The sequence below is a fragment of the Talpa occidentalis genome, unplaced genomic scaffold, assembly GCF_014898055.3.
Source record: "Talpa occidentalis isolate TD23 unplaced genomic scaffold, MPIMG_talOcc4v2.1 talOcc4.10, whole genome shotgun sequence".
Classification (NCBI taxonomy): domain Eukaryota; kingdom Metazoa; phylum Chordata; class Mammalia; order Eulipotyphla; family Talpidae; genus Talpa; species Talpa occidentalis.
The window spans coordinates 101,079,137-101,092,389 of NW_023600993.1; the positions used below are offsets into that span (position 1 = coordinate 101,079,137).

A 13,253-nucleotide genomic window follows, 5' to 3' on the forward strand; every position below is an offset into this window, starting at 1 on the left:
AATCTAAACAGAAATTTTGTTCCTTTATAAATGATTTTCTCTTCTTACCTAGATGTCCTAGTGATATTCCTTTCGTTGTTCATTCAAGTGTTGGCAGAACTCGATTTCTTGTGTTTGTAGGACTAGTCTCCACTTTGTCGTTAGCTGTTGGCCTGTGATCACTGTGAGTCTCAGGGGCCATTCTCTGGCCCTCTTGTCTCTCCCTCCTGTGGATGAATGCATGAGATTATTTATCCTTAAAAAGGAGAAAAAACTGCCATTTGCAAAAATGAGGGTGACCCTGAAGGACCGATGTGAAATATAAATACTATGTTGCAAAAGAACAAATCTACGTAAGTCGACTTCTATGAGATACCTATAATAGTCATGGAGCAGAGATTGCAATAGCAGTTGTCAGAGAGGGTGGGAGGGTAGGTTGCTGTTCAGTAAATACAAATTTCAGTTATGATAGATGAGTTGGTTCAGAAGATCTGTTGTTCAACATAGTACCTACTGTTAACAATATGTTTGTGTGTACTTCAAAATTTGTCAAGAAGGCAGATCTCATGTTCAGGGTTCTTATCAAAACAGAACAAAACACGCAAACAAAAGGACACAGGGAAACTCTGGGAGGTATTGGATGTCTATTATTGATTATTATGGTGATGATGCCCTGGGTATTTACATATGTTCAAATTCATCAAATTGTACCTATTACATTTATGTAGTCCTTTGCATATCAAGTATACCTCAATAAAATGGTATTCCAAAAGTCATGAAGAGGATGCTTTGAATTCTTTGTGCTTTGAAATTCTGTTCTGAGCCAGAGAAAATGCTCTCCTTTTAAAGTTCCGATGTATCTCAGCTAATCTTCCTATTTTAAGTTTGATTGAATATTACACAATTATAGCTGCAAAATTCCTTTGCTACAAAAGGTGACATTATCTTGGGAGTAAGACCAGGGGGTGAAGATCATGGGGACCAGCTTAGAATTCTGTTTCCCCTGTTCTTATCACTTATTTTTAATCCCGGCAGGTTATTGAACTCTCGCTGTATTCTATAGGCCCTTAGGATACAGTCATGAACAAGAAAGACATGATTCCTGGCCCTAAGAGCAGAGAATTAATGCTGAATGTCTAGTGAATTGGTGGGTGGATAGAGTTGTATAAGGGTCTAAATGCAGATTCAGAGAAAAGCAGCAGAAGACTGAGACTCAATATTATTGAGTATGTTTTAAAGGTTCATGTATCATCTTGAATGGAATTGTTGCTCAACTTCTGATGAGGAGTCTAATGCATCAATATCTCAGTTATCATTGACTGATGACCTGCATAATAAAAGATCTTGACTTGCGTGTATGTTAACAATTAATGGAATGTGTAATGCATCACATGGAGTATATGGAAGGTAATAAAGAGGTGTAAATGAGAATTACACAGGTTAGTTGGTGTCATTAATGGTTCTTTTGTTCTGCCAGAGCAGCAGTATCTTATTCAGGAGACAGAGCTGCAGTTCTGGTTGCCAAAGTGACTTACATATGCCAATTCAAGTGTGATTGGTTCTTTAGGGGTATTCTCCTTTGTGAAAATCCACGCACTCAAGTGTGTTGTCCATATTGTCTACTTCTGAACGCCCCCTTATCTTGAGGGTATCAGGAGCTCTAGCCCTGTGTAAACCCAGGTACCTTACAGAGTATCCTTCCACTTCTGGAATTATTTGTACGCTTTGGCCATAGTCTTGGTTTCTCAGGTTTATAATCCTGTATCCGGTCCCTAATGAAATACAATCATAGTGATCAATTTTACAATACCCACATGGGACCCCATTTATTTATTCAGAAATACATGTCATAAAGATTGAATGAGAAGCTAATATTCAGCTCTGGATAAAGTAATACTGTGTGTTAGGAAGAATCAGCATTTGTTAGCATAAGTAAGACTCTGAGCCTTGATTATAAGTGTCAGTGTGTTAAAAAACATGACTAAACCCAGTGTGAAATTACAAGTCTGTAATGCAAATATATTTGGAGAAATGCAAACACATTTATCCATGCACTAATTCACTCACTCAACAGCAATTTATTGAGTGCCTAGCATGTGTCAAGGGCTTCTGTAGATGCTGGGGTTATGCTGGGGGAATGCGTGTGGAATCAAATTGCCCTTGGAGTGCTTATATTCTAGCAGAGGGAGTTAGAAAATGCACAGAATTAAGAAAGACATCATCCTGCTATCATTTGTTGATAGACAGTAATGACTTTTAATGGCAAAGAAATTTGGTTGAAACAAATTTGGAGGATTTGTAATAGAAATATAGAAAGTTCTACACTGTTTGTCTAGGGATTCATTCATTCTTCTGTGGACATTGAATTGCTTCTTCTTGGTTGGCTCACTGTCCAGGTTTGTTTCAAGATGCAGAGCTGTCAGTTGGCTGGATCGGGCACTCAGTAAATGTTTATTGAATGTGTGACTATTACTGAGTTTGCTTGTAATTCAACATAATTGTTAGAGTAGAATTTCATAAATATTTTTTAAATTTTTGTACATATAGCTTGACCCTAGATTTAGTGAGTGATAATAGTGTCAGTACTACTAACAACCGCTTCAACTTAATCTTTAGATCTTGCTTTAATTGGGAAAAGTTTCAAAAATTCTCCTTGACCATTCTACCAGCTATACGAACTGGCACCAAATACTACCTCCCTTTTGTTTCTTGGCATTCATTGTCTCAATGCACGCACATGTTTTTATTTTCATGTGTAATTACTTATCATCTCTCTTCCTTACTGTCACCTCCAGAAGGGGAGGGTTTCTTTTCCTATATGAATGTCTACTCTTTGTGATGAATTGACACATCATTGCCTTTCAAGAAGATGCACTAAATGAATGAAATCTCCCTTTTTCTTCCCTGTCCTCCACCCTCTCCATGTTTCCTTCCATTGTCTTCATGACTTTTATCTATTCTGCAAACATTTATGGAATTAACAATAATGGCAACTAGTTTATTTATTGAGTGAGGATGAAAGCTCTCAGTGGGAAGGAGCAGAAGAATGATAATGGGAAAAAATGGGAAAATCACTGCTACCGAGTACCCACTCTGTGCTGGACACTGGGCCAGGTTCTATACATGATTCTCTCATCTTCACAACAACCTTGGACAGTAAACATTCTGAGAGGTACCGTGTTCAAGTTCACATGAGAAATGGGTAAAGGTAGAACCAAGATGTAGATGAATCTCCCTGAATTACTATCCATGCTCTTCAAAAACCCACAGTATTAAACTAGCAGTTTTACAAAATTTGGGTTGAGGGCAGTGACTGAGATGTTGAGGTGTTGCCCATCATCCTTCCTCTTGGGTAACGCTGCATCTTTGCATCTTATGTTCTTACTGGAGCCCTCAAAATCAGAACATCAGCCAACACTGCAGTCCCCCGAGCTGCATATCTAGAGGATGAAATGTGCCCAGAGGAGTTAGGGAATGACAGGTCTGGGCTCCGACTGAGCGGGGCTTGTGGCTGCCTCCCAGCCAAAGACATCACACACACGTCTTTATCTCCCCAGCTCACCTCTGTTTTCTTCCAGCAACTGGGTGGTTTCCAGTGCCTCCCCTCTCCTCCCCCAGCCTCAGGTCACATGACCAGGATCGTAAAGACTTTGCCCTCTGCTTCAGGGGCAGAGCACATGCCTCAGACCCAAGCTGACCTTGGCATTGAATTCCCTTAGTCACAGGATGAGTCTCTATCACACAGGCCCCTTGGCCTTGGAGGCTGTCACCAGAAAGTAGCTCTACCCTGCTAGATTCATCATGGGAAGGGATCTGGATGTGATATGCTCATTTTGTCACTGGGGAGAGCCTAGGGCTTCTGAAGGTCCCCAGTGCACCCTGTACCTCACAGACAGGGAGCCCTGATTGGGGAGAGATTGTGATTCCTATCGACATTGTTTAACCTCTGGATCCACAAGGGCCTGGATTCCCTATTTCTTTCTTTTTTTTTTTCCTGCTCCGGCCATTTCAAGCTGGGTTCCCAATCATCCTAATGGCTGGAATGGTGTGATTAGCTGTCAGGACACTGAGGTGACAAGCCGTGATCGCTCAGGGGCCAAATAACAAAAAGGTGTATTTCTCACTCTGATCAGTTTGTTGGGGTTGAGTGAGCCTCTGATATGTCTGTTCCCTGAAGACTGACTCAACATCTGGGCTGCTTCTGTCTCTCAGCTGTGCATCTGGAACATGTATCTCCTGAGAGCAGTAGAGGGTGGAATGGTTCGTTTTGAAGCTCCAGACCTCCATGCAGGCTGCTTCCTTTCCAGGCAAATCCTTCTGGCCTCAGTTAGCCTGGTCACAGGGCCCCAACAGAACTGTCAAAAAGACTAGAAAGTTCTAAGGGTCCCAGGGTTACCAGGTGAGCCACACAGCTTCTGCCACAGAATGTCTCCTCATTATCAAGGTTCTTCAATGCAAAAATGCAGACATCCATCCAGAGCTGCCTGGAGAAAATGCAGGCTTCTCCCTTCTTTTCTGACAGTTGGAGGCTCCAAGGTACCACCCCGAGGCTCTTCCTGATACAGAAGGACGCACTCCCTGGCTGTGACTCCTGGCTCCATCCCTGCCACACACAGAGCCCTGCACAGGTCTTCTACCAGAGCATTAATTCATCCCAGCATGCAATCACTACGTCTTGCGTAAAGAAACATGCCTGGTTTGCAGCATTCCTTCATACTCATTAGGTGTGATTCTTCTCTATTGTTTCCTCTGATTTCATGGGTTGCTCAGGTGCTTGTTCCTCCCTCCCTCCCTCCCATCTTTTAACCTTTCTTCCTTCCTACCTCCCATGCATAATTTTCAATTATGAACTATTTCCATGTGTATGACTGATTCCAAGATGAAAACACTTTCTCCTTTCTTGCCTTCCTGCATCCTGACCTGTAGCGTTAGCCTCCACATATTAGGGTGATGAATGATATTCCAAACCCATATCCCAGGAGAAATGACAAATCCTCTCGTGTGCCCCCTCACTCTCTGCCCATGGTCGACCTCTTATGTCCTTCCCCCGACTTGCCTTTTGAGCTGGGTGCCCTCTGCCCTCCTGGCATCCCCCTTGTTTCCTCCCTGAATTCCATTTGGAGATAGCTAACAGAAATTGACTGGGGTTTATTAGTTCTTTGGGCACATTTGGATCCTTTTCTCAAGGATCTCTCATCAGGCCTTCTTTGCCAGTAATTACTGCAGCACTGAAGACTTGAAGGAGTTTCCTCTCAGCACTGAGTGATGGGATTTCTTAATATGACTGCTTTTTATTTTTGGAGGGGAAAAATTAAATTAAATGTGCTCTTCCAGGGAAGGCTTGGTTAGTCTGCACAGACATTCGAATCGTTCTGTTAAAATGAAGAGCCTTTGTGATCATTCTGTCTAGTCATGGAAGTGAAAAGACTTCTGTGTATTTATCATGCCCCTGAGGACAGTTGCCCCAGAGTGTTATCCATGGGGCAGATGTGTTGTGAAGTCATTCACTGGCATGTTATTTTGATCAAGGGTCAGCAAACTAGGGTCTTTGGGCTAAATAAAGCCTGCAGCCTCTTCTGATAAATAAAGTTTTATCAGGACACAGCCCCATTTTTTGGTTTGTGTTTCTTTACAGCTGTCTGTGCTGCAGAAGCAGCTAGTAGTTACAGGGGAGACTGCAGCCTGTACGTCCACAAAGCTTGCTCACTGGCCCTTTCCAGAAAAAGTTTGCCATTTTGATGAACAGATGTATTTTGGGGGTGTATATTTTGGGACTGCCACACATCTAATTGCTTTGCTTGGAAACAATCCACTTAATCATGCAATTCCACCCTTACTGTAACCTAACATGTAACACGTAAGGGTAAAGGTTTGGTTTTGTTTCCAAGTTAGAGGCCTACTCATACTCTCTCATTCCTATCTCTTCCTTGGTTTTAAAAAGCAAAATGAATATCTCTGGTTTATAGTTGCTCATTGATTTTGATTTTCACTTTATTATAATTACTTTTCCCCCCTGATCTCTTATTTGCCAGAGACATTCTGCAGGGGGGGAGAAGGCAGTAGGATCAAAACAGGGGTGGGAAGAGCACAAGGGACTGTGGTGATGGTTCAGGGGTGAATTGCTGGTGGGAATTTCACAGGGACTGTAACCGAGATGAGAAAGCACATTGTACAAAAATGAAGAGAGATGTAAAAAATGTATAAAATAAAATATAATAAAAATAAATAAAAAGCAAAATGAAATCAATCTAGGAAGAACAAAAGCATAATTATTTTTCTAGAGTCCATCTCATGCTCCATTTCTCATATTCTAAGACCAAGATGACCGACATGGTGGAGCGTAACTTGGGCCCCCATGGAGCCATGGCTTGTCGGAATTTACTTCCAATCGTTTCGCTCAATGGAAAGATGCTAAAGTAATTTTCCAGGCTAAAACCTCTTTAGCCTCTGGTACTCGGCACTCATCAATCAGTCTAACTACCACGCTGGAAGCTCACCACTTCACGGCTATTTATGTCAAAAACACGGATGCTTTAAGTGAAGATCAGTTTCAAAATTAGATAATTGGTGTGTGTGACATGCATCTACGGCTTTATTTGAAAATTGACTTGAAGATGAGAAAAAAATGAGTATTTTTCTTTTTTGTAAAGGAGGGAAATATTGGAAGATTTTCTTAATGCTCTACTTATTTGTCGTGTGAGGCTAAGAGAATTCAGGGGCTTTGAACTCACTGTGAAAAGCTACTTGGGGAGAGATACAGGATTCTTAGTAAGGATGAGAAATCATATCTCCTGGAGGAAATTACCTTGTCTTTAAGCTGCTTTAAAAGAATCACAGCAAATATTCAGGTGTGAAACTACCTGACGGGGCCGAGGTCAGAAACAGTGACAAGAAAACCGATGGTGATTAATGTTTGCTGGGTCTTTTCTGTGGACCAGAAATCCATCAGGAATCCATAATCCCGTATCTGCTAACTGTTTCCCCAAATTGTTGAAGGTAGCTGAAACTTAGCCCCATTTCACACATGGGAAGATGGTGAATCTGAAATTTAAACCCAAGAGCATCTGGCTGCTGCCCGGAGATGTTTAACCAGAGGTGATTTGGCCCCTACCTCCCCTCCAAAGGACACTTGGTGATGTCTGTGGACAGCTGCCTTGAAGGGCACTACAGGACCTAGTGGCTACAGCCAGGGATGCTAGAAACAACCTGCAGTGCCCAGGGCAGCCCCAGGGGAATGTCTGGCCCCAAGTGTCAACCATGCCAGGACCGAGGGCGTCTAGGATCCCACCTGCAATGGCTGATACTGTCAACAGAATTTCCTGCCCACGAAAAATGAAGACACACAGCAAGAAATGAGAAATCACAGCCAGTTGTCCCCAACCTGGATTCAAGGTTCTGAGTGGGGACGTGGGCTCATGTGCAATTGACAGACGCTGCCCATGTCTTTCTTCAGACGGGCTTACCTTCCTCCGGCCTCCATCCTATTAGCCACAATCCACCTTTAAACCTCACCTCGTGTGAGCATCTCATTTATCCTGGGCCACGCCAGGCGTGTGCCTTTCCTGAGTGGGCTTCCATGAGCTGCTCCTCCAGAGGGGCTTAGTTCTAAGTCTCTGATCTCAAGCCAGATTAGAATTCCGGAGCTAATGATCAACGGCGCATCAAGCTTATTTCACATGCCTTATCCGTTTCCACTCAAAGCAGGGCAGTTTTTATAGGAAAGAGGCTTCCAGAAAGAAGCTATTAAAAATAGACTTTTTTTTCCCCTAATCTGACCAACTTCCAACTCCTTTACTTACCTACATGAGACAACTTGATGTTTCTCTGGGTCTGACAAGCTCATTTAGTGCTGCCTCTGCAGAGGATCGACTGGGAGAGAACCATGCTGTGGGCTTGGCGTGGTGCCAGGCATGCTCGGGGGGAACCCCCAGAAACATACGGGGAGTCTTTGCCTGCAGGGGTTTATACTGTGGTTGGGGAAATGGGACATATGCACACGTGGGGAATGAAATGACTAAGCGAGAGGCAAGTGATAGGCGAAGCCAGAGGCAGGGTGGCCAGAGGCAGGTCTGTTTCCTTTTTTTTTTTTTTTTTATTTATTTATGCATACAAGAACTGGGGCATTGGCCAGAGGTACAGGGAGGCAAGAGGATTCACTGGAGACAGAATGAGGAGCAGAACAGGAGATCTACTGAAATACACTGCTGAAGGGAGCAGCAGGGAGACAGGAGAGGTCTGCTGCACCGTGCGGGTCAGCTCCCTGGCCTGGGATCAAATTTGTGCTGCAGTGGAGGCCGATAGCTTGATAGCTTGATAGCACTGTCTTTAACCCCTTCACCACCAGGGAGGCCCTGCTTCCTTTTTTTTAAATTTTAATTTCAATTTTAATTTTTTTTAAGGCACTTTGGTCCTTTGTCCAGGAGGAAGTATTTGCTATGACCTGGCGTGTTCTGGGACTTTGTATCAAAAATGGGATTAAAGAAAACAAAATTTTTAGGGAAATTAGGAAAAGGTGGGGTGGGTTCCAGGTTCCACTGGTTCAACCCACTGTCGGGGTGACAGCACAGAGCCTGGATGCTGTTTTGGGGGGAGTCAGCTGGGCCTTGGATGTGTTGACTCAGGCCCCTCAAGAGGACAAATAGTGGGTGTTTATGTGGTGAGAGATTTGACAAAGCGAAATACTTATAAAAACTAATAGACGTTAATCAACGAAGTACGGTTTCTGTGGTTGGGACAGGGAATGAGTCAAGGTGGGTGTGACTGGTGGTGGTGGGGAAAAAGGTGTCAGTTGAATAGAAGGTGTGAAGTGAAAAAATACCCCAAAATATTGAAAAATAACTTTGATGTTAAAAATCAATCCAATAGAGTAATCCGCAGAAGAGCCCCTGAGTGATTTGGGCAGAGATGACAAGCTGGAAAACAAGACCCAGCGGTGAGTGAGTGTGTGTGCTGTGAGCGGCACCCAGGGTGCCAGTTTCCTTTTCTTTCCCAAAAGCTTTTTCAGTAACCCCCTCTTCAGACAACACCCCCAGACAAAGGTTTAGCTGTATCCTAGTATTAAGAATGTGGATAAAATCCCAATCCGGAGAGACCAAGACTGGGAAGGGCGAAACCCCCGCCCCCAAAGAGACAATTTGATGTTCATGTGAGTAGGAAGCGACCGAGTTTAAAAGGAGAAAATAAGATTTTGCAAATTAGGAAAAAATACTTAAGTGTGATTTTCAGCTGCAGAAGTTTCTCTTCTCCAAAGGACGTTTGGCACTGCAGGAATTAGTGCAAATGTGGCCGTATTTTATGGGCAGGAGATGAGGCGGGACTAGGACTTTATTAAACTCTGGACAAATTGGGGATGATGTTTCCCACTATTTGAAAGAAGTGATTGATCTTTTTTTGATTTGGAAATATTAAGGGGGCAAGGAAAGCTGCAGAAACAGCTTAAAACAGCTCTGCGGTGCTTTTGGCAGGCAGGAGAGTGTGGTTTTTTCCACGGGGAAACGCAAGGGGAAAAGGTGACTTTGATTGCTGAAATTAATTTTATTGCCAGACTAACTAACCCTCTTCCTCCTATCACACAGAGATAAAAAGGCGACGAGAAATGCTTTTTCAGACACCGTGGCTTCTTGTGGCGGTTGGGGCTTCTGACAGCCGAATGGTAGGTTTGTAAATATATCCCAGAAAGCTGCAAAGCTACAAGCAGATACATAAAGAATGAGGAATCTGATTAAGAAACGAGCATTTATATTTTTACTGGGTTTTACTTTTAACATAAAACATCTTGAAAAAAGTTTTATGATTTAGCATTTATGAATGACTAGATTTTAAGAGAATTGTAATATTTTTTTAGGGTATTTCAGCTCCATGAGTTATTTCTTGTAGATTCAGATAATGACATTATAAATCTTTCTGTGGAGGCAATTACTAAGGCAGAAATGGCCTATTCCCCATTGGCTTTTAGGTTCAGCTTACTGACATATTACAAGCAGGCTTACCGTGGTCATTAAAAACTGATCTGGGATTTATTGGACCTCTTTAAAGTCTCAGTACTTTGAAAAGTATTGAACAGAAAAGAATACAAAGTGAAGTTACAAAGAGGGCCAGCAAGGCAATCAGGAGAAGAGCAGATTTAATTTCTCCGCCCAGACCACCACACGCATCATGAAAATATCTGAAATTGGAGCATGAGTTTCTTAACACTGGCGAGGACACGCTTGCTAAGTGTGATTTCCGCCCGAAATAGTTTCCAGGATGGTGTTAGAGTTAAAGGGACGTGGCTGTGAGCAGCTGCCTGGAAAGGGAGGGGGTTCTCCACCGTGGTGGACACCTGGCCCACCTGGACGCACAGAGCATGAGAGCCGAGGAGCAGGCATCTCTGAGTGGCAGAGCACCCCCACTTGAATACAACAGAGTCAGCTTTCGGGGTGACTGGACGTAAATAAGAGCTTTCGCTCAGATTATCTGATTCCCTCATTATCTTCTGCACTGGGAGCTGCTGGTCTTGCTCCCTCTGCTCTCCCCAAAACATGCTGGGCCCCTTTTCCAGGAAGAGGTTTTCTCAGCCATCTTCCAAGAGGGGTGTTCTATCAGCACAGAGCAAGCTTATCCCAGGAGGAGAGTGTGGATCCCCAGGCCCTCCTTGATCTTGGGATGTTGTCTTGGCACCCAAAGTTGCTGCTGGTCAAGCTAAAATATAGAGTTAGGCAGGGGAACTCTCACCAGGACGAAAGTCTTGGTATGAGGACATCTGCTGAAAACAGCAGGCAGACATTACGGCCAGGTGAGCATCACCAGCTCGACCACCTTGACAGGAAGTCAAGTGTAAACAGGGGCTAGAGAGAGGATGTTTTGATCAGCAGCAGCAATGGAGTCCCCCCCACTCCCAGGCAACAGTCCCTATTCACTGACCCCAGCTTGTGCCAGACTATGACACATCCCCAATCCACATTCCCACCACACATTCCTCCACACATTCCTCCATGGACTTGCCACCTTGGGGGAGGCACTGCATCTCCAGAGATGTAGCCCCTCTGGGTCTCTGTTTATCTCTCTCTCTCACTACTTGGACCTTGAGTTGTTTTTCCTCCTTCCTGCATTGCTCCCAAAGCAGCTGCCCTGTGAGGTGACAGGTGAGGAAGGGAGAAGGACTTTCAGGAAAGTAGAGCAGGGCTCGAAATGCCACCGTGATAGTGCAGGTGGCCTTCTAGGGCACAGCCCTTGCCCAGGCCGCCTGGCCTTGTTCCCTGAGCTAGGCCCCTGGCCCTCTTTAGAATGAAGCTACAGCAAGGCTTGAGGATGCTTTTATCACCTTGCCAGGGTTACACTGAAGTTCTTTGCTTTACCGTCGGGGATTCTCTTACTCTTATAGTTCGATCACATGTTTCTCATTTTAAAAAATCCTTGGGTAAAAGTGGGGCCCCCCAGAAGCCCTGTACTGTTCTGTTTCTGTAAAATGCTTTGTTTCCCAGGGCTGGCTCCTCCTTATTACTCAGGCACCACCTGAAGCCCCCACCTAGTGAGTGTCCTTCCCAGCCCTAATGTGCGGCTCTCACCCCAGCACCGTAACTGTTCACCTCTTTGTTTCTTTACGGTCAACCAATTTCTTCTGGAAAGGCTGGAGAACAAATGTTTCAGGCATATGCATCACCCACTAATACTGCTTGGTGGCACATAAGTGCCTTGAGGAAGCACAGGAAGGAGTGTGCCAGGGTGCCATTGAAAACTTGACTTACAGGAAGGGCTTGGGGCCATGGCCTGCAAGCCCCTGCTTTAAGAAACTTTTGTATTTGTTAATTTTCCAGATTTCCTTGGTCTCTCTCCACTAGAATTGGAGATGAATGAAGCCACCATAAAATCTGCTGAGTTCCCCACTATGTCCTCAGGACAGAAAGTCTAGTACCTAGTAGGTAGGTACCCACTGATACAAGCTGAATACATGAACCAGTGTCTCCCTTAAGTGATGTTGTTTTACTCTAGTCTTCTGAATGAAATGTAAGTCTATGTTTTCTTTTTTTTTTTAAGATTAATTTTTATTTATTTGTGCATACAAGAACTGGGGTACAGGCCAAAGTTGTGGGGGTGAGAGGATTCACCAGAGACACAGTCGGGAGAAGAATAGGCAAATCTACTGAAATCCACTGCTGAGGGGAATAGCAGGTGAGACAGGAGAGGTCTGCTGCTCCATGTCCGTCGACTGCCTGGCTGGGGATCAAACCGTGCTGCACTGGCTGTGGAAAACTTGCTAGTGCTGAGACTTTAACTCCTGTGCCACCAGGGAGGTCCGAGTCCGCGTTTTCTTAGGAAAAAAAGTAAACGTATTTTTAAATGAAAACTTTTAATTTATTTGTAAAACAAAATGTTGGTGTTGAAGTACCTTGGGGTTTGGTTTAAGCTCTTAGCTCTGATTTCATTCAGCCTACATGGGATCTGATTTAAAATCCTCACTCTACAATGCACTGTTGTTTGATAGATTCCATGCAAATAATGACAGTTCATGGAACTGAATACAATCTGTTGTGCAACGAAAGAGCAATCAGCCCTCTACATTGCCATGAATTCTGGTGGATTCAGTCATCTTTTAAATGGTTCTGTTTTCATTCGTTGTCAGACTAACCTGACCTGTCCAGCTACATTTTTTTTGACTGTGGGGCCCAATATGGCCAATCAGGTGATGTGGTTTTGTTTCTCAACACTGGGAGACATGAAAATTCTTCCCCCAGTTTCAGACATAGTCTTTATCCCCAACTCTGGTGTATTCAGAACTCTTACCATGTGCTGTTCTAGTCCCGTCTTCCCTATCTTTGGAAGGGGGTATCTTTCCAACAGAATTAACTTATAAAGTTCATTTTGCAAGGTTTCTTGGATGAAGGAAATGCAGCTATTGGTACTAATTGTGTTTTTCCACTGGTGAGCTGGTTTGGAAACCGGTCTTTGGCATATTTTTATGGACTCCTGAACTAGGTGCCGCTGGAGAGTTTAGGATTGACTTTTGTTAGAAATCACAAGAGATGCAGCCAGATACATGTTTTCTCTCTCTGTTTTCTTGGACAAAGTTCACCATTAAGAAGACCAAATTCACTAGAACAGAGGAGGGAATTTTTACAAAGCCTAGGTGATATGATATGCTCAGTTTTGCTGCTCTGTAAGACTCATCCCAGTGGGTGAAGGCTCTTGTGGGGCTGAGTTCTCCCGGCCAGCCCTGGAGCCAGCACCTGAGCATGCTTTTGCATGCAAGCAGAAGTAAGATTTTGCTTTTGCTGAAGTACCGTGTTCACTTTTTT

General features: G+C 43.8%; 1 long non-coding RNA gene across 1 annotated transcript in view; it reads left to right on the forward strand.

The window, feature by feature from the left end:
* LOC119254578 (uncharacterized) overlaps window positions 1–9,625 on the forward strand; it is a 72,982-nt gene extending 63,357 nt beyond the window's left edge. Inside the window, exons 4-5 of the long non-coding RNA XR_005127307.2 lie at window positions 8,845–8,911; window positions 9,555–9,625. This is a non-coding gene — a long non-coding RNA (uncharacterized LOC119254578). The remainder of the gene's footprint in view (window positions 1–8,844; window positions 8,912–9,554) is intronic.
* Window positions 9,626–13,253: the final 3,628 nt, after the last annotated feature.